The sequence below is a fragment of the Drosophila yakuba genome, unplaced genomic scaffold, assembly GCF_016746365.2.
Source record: "Drosophila yakuba strain Tai18E2 unplaced genomic scaffold, Prin_Dyak_Tai18E2_2.1 Segkk64_quiver_pilon_scaf, whole genome shotgun sequence".
Classification (NCBI taxonomy): Eukaryota; Metazoa; Arthropoda; class Insecta; order Diptera; family Drosophilidae; genus Drosophila; species Drosophila yakuba.
Window position 1 is genome coordinate 4,523 of NW_025048826.1, and position 12,197 is coordinate 16,719.

Here is a 12,197-nt window from a genome sequence, read left to right on the forward strand (position 1 = left end):
ATTATATGGAAATTAAATATTAATCATATGGAAATAAATATTTATCGTATGTATAAATGAAAAAATGATCAAATATTCCTATATTCTCTTAGAATTATAGGAATAACCCATATACGTGAAAGGTTATAGTAGTGTAAGCAAGGCTGGTACCGACAGAGGGTTCAAAAACTACTATAGGTAGGCAGTGGTTGCCGACCTCTCGTATTGTTCGAAACTTCTGTATTTATATGATTTCGACAATATTATATGGAAATTAAATATTAATCATATGGAAATGAATATTTATCGTATGTATAAATGAAAAAATGATCAAATATTCCTATATTCTCTTAGAATTATAGGAATAGACCATATACGTGAAAGGTTATAGTAGTGTAAACAAGGCTGGTACCGACAGAGGGTTCAAAAACTACTATAGGTAGGCAGTGGTTGCCGACCTCTCGTATTGTTCGAAACTTATATATTTATATGATTTCGACAATATTATATGGAAATTAAATATTAATCATATGGAAATGAATATTTATCGTATGTATAAATGAAAAAATGATAAATATTCCTATATTCTCTTAGAATTATAGGAATAGCCCATATACGTGAAAGGTTATAGTAGTGTAAACAAGGCTGGTACCGACAGAGGGTTCAAAAACTACTATAGGTAGGCAGTGGTTGCCGACCTCTCGTATTGTTCGAAACTTATATATTTATATGATTTCGACAATATTATATGGAAATTAAATATTAATCATATGGAAATGAATATTTATCGTATGTATAAATGAAAAAATGATAAAATATTCCTATATTCTCTTAGAATTATAGGAATAGCCCATATACGTGAAAGGTTATAGTAGTGTAAACAAGGCTGGTACCGACAGAGGGTTCAAAAACTACTATAGGTAGGCAGTGGTTGCCGACCTCTCGTATTGTTCGAAACTTATATATTTATATGATTTCGACAATATTATATGGAAATTAAATATTAATCATATGGAAATGAATATTTATCGTATGTATAAATGAAAAAATGATAAATATTCCTATATTCTCTTAGAATTATAGGAATAGCCATATACGTGAAAGGTTATAGTAGTGTAAACAAGGCTGGTACCGACAGAGGGTTCAAAAACTACTATAGGTAGGCAGTGGTTGCCGACCTCTCGTATTGTTCGAAACTTATATATTTATATGATTTCGACAATATTATATGGAAATTAAATATTAATCATATGGAAATGAATATTTATCGTATGTATAAATGAAAAAATGATAAATATTCCTATATTCTCTTAGAATTATAGGAATAGCCCATATACGTGAAAGGTTATAGTAGTGTAAACAAGGCTGGTACCGACAGAGGGTTCAAAAACTACTATAGGTAGGCAGTGGTTGCCGACCTCTCGTATTGTTCGAAACTTATATATTTATATGATTTCGACAATATTATATGGAAATTAAATATTAATCATATGGAAATGAATATTTATCGTATGAATAATGGAAAAATATATTTAATTATATATGAATAAAGGAAATATTAATATAATATTACTGTATTCTCTTGATATATAAGAGAATATCCTGTATGTTGGATACCAAACAGAATTGAAAATACCCGTTTTGAGGACAGCGGGTTCAAAAACTACTATAGGTAAGCAGTGGTTGCTGACCTCCCGCTTTATATATTATATTGGTTACTTACAAATAAAGTATATTATTTTCCGTACAAATTTGTTTCTCAGGTTCTAATGAACATTTGGGAACTTGGCTACGCGGTTAATAAAAATATACGCCCTTAGATGTTATCGTTGAAACAACAGTCAAGTATTCTATTATTAATAGAATAACAAATCGTTTCCATATAACATCGTTAATTTTTAATGACAGCGGGTTTCAAAACTACTATTAGGTAGGAAGGCACTGGTTGCCGACCTATCTCATTATATTGGTTACTTACAAATATAGTATATTATTTTCCGTACAAATTTGTTTCTCAGGTTCTTATGAACATTTGGGACTTGGCTCCGCGGTTAATAAGAATATACGCCCTTAGATAATATCGTTGAAACAAAAGTCAAGTTTCTATTATACATAGAATAACAAATCGTTTCCATATATTATCGTTAATTTTTGACGGCAGGCATTATTATTTATTAATAATAATGAAGATAATAAACTAATAATTTATTACCACGCCATAAAAGGAAATATTATATCGTTACCCCGGTATAATAAATATATTGATATTGGAAAAATTACCAAATTTTATATATGAATATCATATGCGCTCGGTTTTATGTTATATATTACCAGAGAGTTATATGGAAAAAGATAAATTTTAAATTTATCATCAAAATGCAAATGATTTAACTCAATATTTATATTGGTTAAACAAAAATTGTACATGTGTGGATACAATACTTATGTATGTTGGAAACAAAATAATATTTTAGAATGAAATATGTATAATATAAATACAATATTATGGAAATATATATATATATAATGGTATAAAACATTAATGGAATTTACGAATACGAATGCTATATAAAAATGGCCGTAATCGATTTAAAATAGATTTAATAAAAAACGGAAATTTATATAAAATGGAAATCTATAATATTTATATTACTTATTTCAATTCAAAAAATATGAATGAAATATGAAGAAAGAAACATTATTCTGGTTGATCCTGCCAGTAGTTATATGCTTGTCTCAAAGATTAAGCCATGCATGTCTAAGTACACACGAATTAAAAGTGAAACCGCAAAAGGCTCATTATATCAGTTATGGTTCCTTAGATCGTTAACAGTTACTTGGATAACTGTGGTAATTCTAGAGCTAATACATGCAATTAAAACATGAACCTTATGGGACATGTGCTTTTATTAGGCTAAAACCAAGCGATCGCAAGATCGTTTTATTGGTTGAACTCTAGATAACATGCAGATCGTATGGTCTTGTACCGACGACAGATCTTTCAAATGTCTGCCCTATCAACTTTTGATGGTAGTATCTAGGACTACCATGGTTGCAACGGGTAACGGGGAATCAGGGTTCGATTCCGGAGAGGGAGCCTGAGAAACGGCTACCACATCTAAGGAAGGCAGCAGGCGCGTAAATTACCCACTCCCAGCTCGGGGAGGTAGTGACGAAAAATAACAATACAGGACTCATATCCGAGGCCCTGTAATTGGAATGAGTACACTTTAAATCCTTTAACAAGGACCAATTGGAGGGCAAGTCTGGTGCCAGCAGCCGCGGTAATTCCAGCTCCAATAGCGTATATTAAAGTTGTTGCGGTTAAAACGTTCGTAGTTGAACTTGTGCTTCATACGGGTAGTACAACTTACAATTGTGGTTAGTACTATACCTTTATGTATGTAAGCGTATTACCGGTGGAGTTCTTACATGTGATTAAATACTTGTATTTTTTCATATGTTCCTCCTATTTAAAAACCTGCATTAGTGCTCTTAAACGAGTGTTATTGTGGGCCGGTACTATTACTTTGAACAAATTAGAGTGCTTAAAGCAGGCTTCAAATGCCTGAATATTCTGTGCATGGGATAATGAAATAAGACCTCTGTTCTGCTTTCATTGGTTTTCAGATCAAGAGGTAATGATTAATAGAAGCAGTTTGGGGGCATTAGTATTACGACGCGAGAGGTGAAATTCTTGGACCGTCGTAAGACTAACTTAAGCGAAAGCATTTGCCAAAGATGTTTTCATTAATCAAGAACGAAAGTTAGAGGTTCGAAGGCGATCAGATACCGCCCTAGTTCTAACCATAAACGATGCCAGCTAGCAATTGGGTGTAGCTACTTTTATGGCTCTCTCAGTCGCTTCCCGGGAAACCAAAGCTTTTGGGCTCCGGGGGAAGTATGGTTGCAAAGCTGAAACTTAAAGGAATTGACGGAAGGGCACCACCAGGAGTGGAGCCTGCGGCTTAATTTGACTCAACACGGGAAAACTTACCAGGTCCGAACATAAGTGTGTAAGACAGATTGATAGCTCTTTCTCGAATCTATGGGTGGTGGTGCATGGCCGTTCTTAGTTCGTGGAGTGATTTGTCTGGTTAATTCCGATAACGAACGAGACTCAAATATATTAAATAGATATCTTCAGGATTATGGTGCTGAAGCTTATATAGCCTTCATTCATGGTGGCAGTAAAATGTTTATTGTGTTTGAATGTGTTTATGTAAGTGGAGCCGTACCTGTTGGTTTGTCCCATTATAAGGACACTAGCTTCTTAAATGGACAAATTGCGTCTAGCAATAATGAGATTGAGCAATAACAGGTCTGTGATGCCCTTAGATGTCCTGGGCTGCACGCGCGCTACAATGAAAGTATCAACGTGTATTTCCTAGACCGAGAGGTCCGGGTAAACCGCTGAACCACTTTCATGCTTGGGATTGTGAACTGAAACTGTTCACATGAACTTGGAATTCCCAGTAAGTGTGAGTCATTAACTCGCATTGATTACGTCCCTGCCCTTTGTACACACCGCCCGTCGCTACTACCGATTGAATTATTTAGTGAGGTCTCCGGACGTGATCACTGTGACGCCTTGCGTGTTACGGTTGTTTCGCAAAAGTTGACCGAACTTGATTATTTAGAGGAAGTAAAAGTCGTAACAAGGTTTCCGTAGGTGAACCTGCGGAAGGATCATTATTGTATAATATCCTTACCGTTAATAAACATTTGTTATAATACAAATAAATTGAATTTACCAAAATACCAAATTACAAAAGCATATGATATATGAATGATGAGATTTACTTTAGAAATGCACATGATTTATTATGATTATTTGCAAATGCGTTTATATATGAATATTATCTAACACAATAATATTCAATTGATAGATTTCTCAATGGAATCAAACAAAATTCTGATATATTTATATAATAAATAAATGTGGCTGGCAACCACAAAGGTAATGTGATTGGGGACCACATTTACCACATATGTATGTTAAAAGTGACTGGTGACCACATTTTAACATTTCTATTAAAATTTGATGTTGTGGGTAGTGTTGGCTCAAAACATTAAATTAAATAAACGGCATTCAAATAAAAATAAACAATGCATTTCCTAATAATTCGAACATTCGAAATCAAATAAAAATGGTAACAAAAAAATTGTGTGTATATGGACCATAATATACACGCGTTGCGAATATGTATTGTTCATCTAAGTTATGAGCATACATTGGCTAATGCAACAACCTAAAATATACAATGTTGTACCTGGCATCCATCAGGTTAATGTTTTATATAAATTGCAGTATGTATCGCCCATATTGGTTAATTACAAATAAAATATAATTACATGATACATAATGCTTATATGAAACTAAGACATTTCGCAGCATTTATTTTAGGTATAAAAATACATTTATTGAAGGAATTGATATATGCCAGTAAAATGGTGTATTTTTAATTTCTTTCAATAAAAAAATTATTGACAATATATAGAAATAAATTATAAAACTCTAAGCGGTGGATCACTCGGCTCATGGGTCGATGAAGAACGCAGCAAACTGTGCGTCATCGTGTGAACTGCAGGACACATGAACATCGACATTTTGAACGCATATCGCAGTCCATGCTGTTATGTACTTTAATTAATTTTATAGTGCTGCTTGGACTACATATGGTTGAGGGTTGTAAGACTATGCTAATTAAGTTGTTTATAAATTTTTATAAGCATATGGTATATTATTGGATAAAATAATAATTTTATTCATAATATTAAAAACTATATATGAAAAACATTATCCTCACATTTGGATGTGAAAAACGAAGAGAAATATTTTCTTTTTCAATCAAATAATACTGAGAAATGTCTAGCATAAAAAATTGAATTATTTTTCATCTAGGATTGTCTCTTATTAATGATTCGAAAATAGAAAAAAACTTGGTTATATTATTATTCTTCGTTGGTTCGTTAATGGATAATACTATGCTACAAGAAATAATGGATATATTACAACGAATTTATTAAAATGTTTTATCATTATATATTAAGAATTAATGGCAATAAAAAGTTATATACAACCTCAACTCATATGGGACTACCCCCTGAATTTAAGCATATTAATTAGGGGAGGAAAAGAAACTAACAAGGATTTTCTTAGTAGCGGCGAGCGAAAAGAAAACAGTTCAGCACTAAGTCACTTTGTCTATATGGCAAATGTGAGATGCAGTGTATGGAGCGTCAATATTCTAGTATGAGAAATTAACGATTTAAGTCCTTCTTAAATGAGGCCATTTACCCACAGAGGGTGCCAGGCCCGTATAACGTTAATGATTACTAGATGATGTTTCCAAAGAGTCGTGTTGCTTGATAGTGCAGCACTAAGTGGGTGGTAAACTCCATCTAAAACTAAATATAACCATGAGACCGATAGTAAACAAGTACCGTGAGGGAAAGTTGAAAAGAACTCTGAATAGAGAGTTAAACAGTACGTGAAACTGCTTAGAGGTTAAGCCCGATGAACCTGAATATCCGTTATGGAAAATTCATCATTAAAATTGTAATATTTAAATAATATTATAAGGATAGTGTGCATTTTTTCCATATAAGGACATTGTAATCTATTAGCATATCCCAAATTTATCATAAAATATAACTTATAGTTTATTCAAATTAAAGTGCTTGCATTTTAAAACAGAATAAATGTTATTAATTTGATAAAGTGCTGATAGATTTATATGATTACAGTGCGTTAATTTTTCGGAATTATATAATGGCATAATTATCATTGATTTTTATGTTTATTATATGCACTTGTATGATTAACAATGCGAAAGATTCAGGATACCTTCGGGACCCGTCTTGAAACACGGACCAAGGAGTCTAACATATGTGCAAGTTATTGGGATATAAACCTAATAGCGTAATTAACTTGACTACTAATGGGATTAGTTTTTTAACTATTTATAGCTAATTAACACAATCCCGGGGCGTTCTATATAGTTATGTATAATGTATATTTATATTATTTATGCCTCTAACTGGAACGTACCTTGAGCATATATGCTGTGACCCGAAAGATGGTGAACTATACTTGATCAGGTTGAAGTCAGGGGAAACCCTGATGGAAGACCGAAACAGTTCTGACGTGCAAATCGATTGTCAGAATTGAGTATAGGGGCGAAAGACCAATCGAACCATCTAGTAGCTGGTTCCTTCCGAAGTTTCCCTCAGGATAGCTGGTGCATTTTAATATTATATAAAATAATCTTATCTGGTAAAGCGAATGATTAGAGGCCTTAGGGTCGAAACGATCTTAACCTATTCTCAAACTTTAAATGGGTAAGAACCTTAACTTTCTTGATATGAAGTTCAAGGTTATGATATAATGTGCCCAGTGGGCCACTTTTGGTAAGCAGAACTGGCGCTGTGGGATGAACCAAACGTAATGTTACGGTGCCCAAATTAACAACTCATGCAGATACCATGAAAGGCGTTGGTTGCTTAAAACAGCAGGACGGTGATCATGGAAGTCGAAATCCGCTAAGGAGTGTGTAACAACTCACCTGCCGAAGCAACTAGCCCTTAAAATGGATGGCGCTTAAGTTGTATACCTATACATTACCGCTAAAGTAGATGATTTATATTACTTGTGATATAAATTTTGAAACTTTAGTGAGTAGGAAGGTACAATGGTATGCGTAGAAGTGTTTGGCGTAAGCCTGCATGGAGCTGCCATTGGTACAGATCTTGGTGGTAGTAGCAAATAATCGAATGAGACCTTGGAGGACTGAAGTGGAGAAGGGTTTCGTGTGAACAGTGGTTGATCACGAGTTAGTCGGTCCTAAGTTCAAGGCGAAAGCCGAAAATTTTCAAGTAAAACAAAAATGCCAAACTACATAAAAAAGCGAATTATAATACACTTGAATAATTTTGAACGAAAGGGAATACGGTTCCAATTCCGTAACCTGTTGAGTATCCGTTTGTTATTAAATATGGGCCTCGTGCTCATCCTGGCAACAGGAACGACCATAAAGAAGCCGTCGAGAGATATCGGAAGAGTTTTCTTTTCTGTTTTATAGCCGTACTACCATGGAAGTCTTTCGCAGAGAGATATGGTAGATGGGCTAGAAGAGCATGACATATACTGTTGTGTCGATATTTTCTCCTCGGACCTTGAAAATTTATGGTGGGGACACGCAAACTTCTCAACAGGCCGTACCAATATCCGCAGCTGGTCTCCAAGGTGAAGAGTCTCTAGTCGATAGAATAATGTAGGTAAGGGAAGTCGGCAAATTAGATCCGTAACTTCGGGATAAGGATTGGCTCTGAAGATTGAGATAGTCGGGCTTGATTGGGAAACAATAACATGGTTTATGTGCTCGTTCTGGGTAAATAGAGTTTCTAGCATTTATGTTAGTTTCTTGTTCCCCGGATAGTTTAGTTACGTAGCCAATTGTGGAACTTTCTTGCTAAAATTTTTAAGAATACTATTTGGGTTAAACCAATTAGTTCTTATTAATTATAACGATTATCAATTAACAATCAATTCAGAACTGGCACGGACTTGGGGAATCCGACTGTCTAATTAAAACAAAGCATTGTGATGGCCCTAGCGGGTGTTGACACAATGTGATTTCTGCCCAGTGCTCTGAATGTCAAAGTGAAGAAATTCAAGTAAGCGCGGGTCAACGGCGGGAGTAACTATGACTCTCTTAAGGTAGCCAAATGCCTCGTCATCTAATTAGTGACGCGCATGAATGGATTAACGAGATTCCTACTGTCCCTATCTACTATCTAGCGAAACCACAGCCAAGGGAACGGGCTTGGAATAATTAGCGGGGAAAGAAGACCCTTTTGAGCTTGACTCTAATCTGGCAGTGTAAGGAGACATAAGAGGTGTAGAATAAGTGGGAGATATTAGACCTCGGTTTGGTATCGTCAATGAAATACCACTACTCTTATTGTTTCCTTACTTACTTGATTAAATGGAACGTGTATCATTTCCTAGCCATTATACGGATATATTTATTATATCTTATGGTATTGGGTTTTGATGCAAGCTTCTTGATCAAAGTATCACGAGTTTGTTATATAATCGCAAACAAATTCTTTAATAAAACGATGCATTTATGTATTTTTGATTTGAAAATTTGGTATAACTCCAATTACTCAGGTATGATCCAATTCAAGGACATTGCCAGGTAGGGAGTTTGACTGGGGCGGTACATCTCTCAAATAATAACGGAGGTGTCCCAAGGCCAGCTCAGTGCGGACAGAAACCACACATAGAGCAAAAGGGCAAATGCTGACTTGATCTCGGTGTTCAGTACACACAGGGACAGCAAAAGCTCGGCCTATCGATCCTTTTGGTTTAAAGAGTTTTTAACAAGAGGTGTCAGAAAAGTTACCATAGGGATAACTGGCTTGTGGCGGCCAAGCGTTCATAGCGACGTCGCTTTTTGATCCTTCGATGTCGGCTCTTCCTATCATTGTGAAGCAAAATTCACCAAGCGTTGGATTGTTCACCCATGCAAGGGAACGTGAGCTGGGTTTAGACCGTCGTGAGACAGGTTAGTTTTACCCTACTAATGACAAAACGTTGTTGCGACAGCATTCCTGCGTAGTACGAGAGGAACCGCAGGTACGGACCAATGGCACAATACTTGTTCGAGCGAACAGTGGTATGACGCTACGTCCGTTGGATTATGCCTGAACGCCTCTAAGGTCGTATCCGTGCTGGACTGCAATGATAAATAAGGGGCAATTTGCATTGTATGGCTTCTAAACCATTTAAAGTTTATAATTTACTTTATAAACGACAATGGATGTGATGCCAATGTAATTTGTAACATAGTAAATTGGGAGGATCTTCGATCACCTGATGCCGCGCTAGTTACATATAAAAGCATTATTTAATACAATGACAAAGCCTAGAATCAATTGTAAACGACTTTTGTAACAGGCAAGGTGTTGTAAGTGGTTGAGCAGCTGCCATACTGCGATCCACTGAAGCTTATCCTTTGCTTGATGATTCGAAATAAATAAGACCATTGAGTACTCGTGTGGTACTTGTTTGTTGGTTTTTGAGGGTTAGCGCGCAAGCGCCAGTGCCCTCGAGAGCCGACCACCCCGACTGGACGCGACTGACGACTGACTGACCGACCGACCGACTGGACGCGCGATATATAATATTATATATCATATGATAGAAAGAAAGACTAAAAAATTCTATCTGGTTGCCAAATAGCTTGTCATCGATTTAGTGACGCTAATGAAATTGTCCCCATCTATCTACTATCTACTAATGATAGAAATAAAGACTTTACAAAATTCTATCAGGTTGCCAAATGGCTCGTCATCGATTTAGTGACGCTAATGAAATTGTCCCCATCTATCTACTATCTACTAATGATAGAAATAAAGACTTTACAAAATTCTATCAGGTTGCCAAATGGCTCGTCATCGATTTAGTGACGCTAATGAAATTGTCCCCATCTATCTACTATCTACTAATGATAGAAATAAAGACTTTACAAAATTCTATCAGGTTGCCAAATGGCTCGTCATCGATTTAGTGACGCTAATGAAATTGTCCCCATCTATCTACTATCTACTAATGATAGAAATAAAGACTTTACAAAATTCTATCAGGTTGCCAAATGGCTCGTCATCGATTTAGTGACGCTAATGAAATTGTCCCCATCTATCTACTATCTACTAATGATAGAAATAAAGACTTTACAAAATTCTATCAGGTTGCCAAATGGCTCGTCATCGATTTAGTGACGCTAATGAAATTGTCCCCATCTATCTACTATCTACTAATGATAGAAATAAAGACTTTACAAAATTCTATCAGGTTGCCAAATAGCTTGTCATCAATTTAGTGACGCTAATGAAAGTGGTGGTGTCCTTCTCTTATAATAGAAATTATAACTTTATTATGACTAAAGGAATATATGAAATATTCGTATATTCTTATAGTATTAGAAAAAAAACCCAATACTATAGGTATATTAAATATAAAACATATGAAAATAATAAATATTTATCATATGAATACAGACAATATAATGGTATATTAAATTAAATAATATACATATTTAAAAAAATATATATATTATATGAATACAGGAAAAAATATATAAGTATATATAAATTAATATAATTATATATACATATAAAGGAAAAAATGATGGAATATTTCTATTTTCTATTAGTATGATATAAAAAAAACCCATACATGTGAAAGGTTATAGTACTACTATACTATACCATATTACTATAGGTAGGCAGTGGTTGCCGACCATAGGGTAGGCAGTGGTTGCCTCTCGTATTGTTCGAAATTTATGTATTTATATGATTTCGACAATATTATATGGAAATTAAATATTAATCATATGGAAATAAATATTTATCGTATGTATAAATGAAAAAATGATCAAATATTCCTATATTCTCTTAGAATTATAGGAATAACCCATATACGTGAAAGGTTATAGTAGTGTAAGCAAGGCTGGTACCGACAGAGGGTTCAAAAACTACTATAGGTAGGCAGTGGTTGCCGACCTCTCGTATTGTTCGAAACTTCTGTATTTATATGATTTCGACAATATTATATGGAAATTAAATATTAATCATATGGAAATGAATATTTATCGTATGTATAAATGAAAAAATGATCAAATATTCCTATATTCTCTTAGAATTATAGGAATAGACCATATACGTGAAAGGTTATAGTAGTGTAAACAAGGCTGGTACCGACAGAGGGTTCAAAAACTACTATAGGTAGGCAGTGGTTGCCGACCTCTCGTATTGTTCGAAACTTATATATTTATATGATTTCGACAATATTATATGGAAATTAAATATTAATCATATGGAAATGAATATTTATCGTATGTATAAATGAAAAAATGATAAAATATTCCTATATTCTCTTAGAATTATAGGAATAGCCCATATACGTGAAAGGTTATAGTAGTGTAAACAAGGCTGGTACCGACAGAGGGTTCAAAAACTACTATAGGTAGGCAGTGGTTGCCGACCTCTCGTATTGTTCGAAACTTATATATTTATATGATTTCGACAATATTATATGGAAATTAAATATTAATCATATGGAAATGAATATTTATCGTATGTATAAATGAAAAAATGATCAAATATTCCTATATTCTCTTAGAATTATAGGAATAGCCCATATACGT

At 34.4% G+C, this 12,197-nt stretch overlaps 3 non-coding genes across 3 annotated transcripts; all 3 read left to right on the top strand.

Moving 5' to 3' along the window:
- Window positions 1-2,679: 2,679 nt before the first annotated feature.
- On the top strand, window positions 2,680-4,674 carry LOC120322350. Its single transcript, XR_005562126.1, has one exon. It is a non-coding gene; the product is annotated as a small subunit ribosomal RNA (ribosomal RNA).
- Window positions 4,675-5,493: 819 nt separating this feature from the next.
- LOC120322346 lies at window positions 5,494-5,672 on the top strand. The gene has a single exon (XR_005562123.1). It is a non-coding gene; the product is annotated as a 5.8S ribosomal RNA (ribosomal RNA).
- A 387-nt stretch (window positions 5,673-6,059) lies between these two features.
- LOC120322347 lies at window positions 6,060-10,020 on the top strand. Its single transcript, XR_005562124.1, has one exon. It is a non-coding gene; the product is annotated as a large subunit ribosomal RNA (ribosomal RNA).
- The last annotated feature ends 2,177 nt before the right edge of the window (window positions 10,021-12,197 follow it).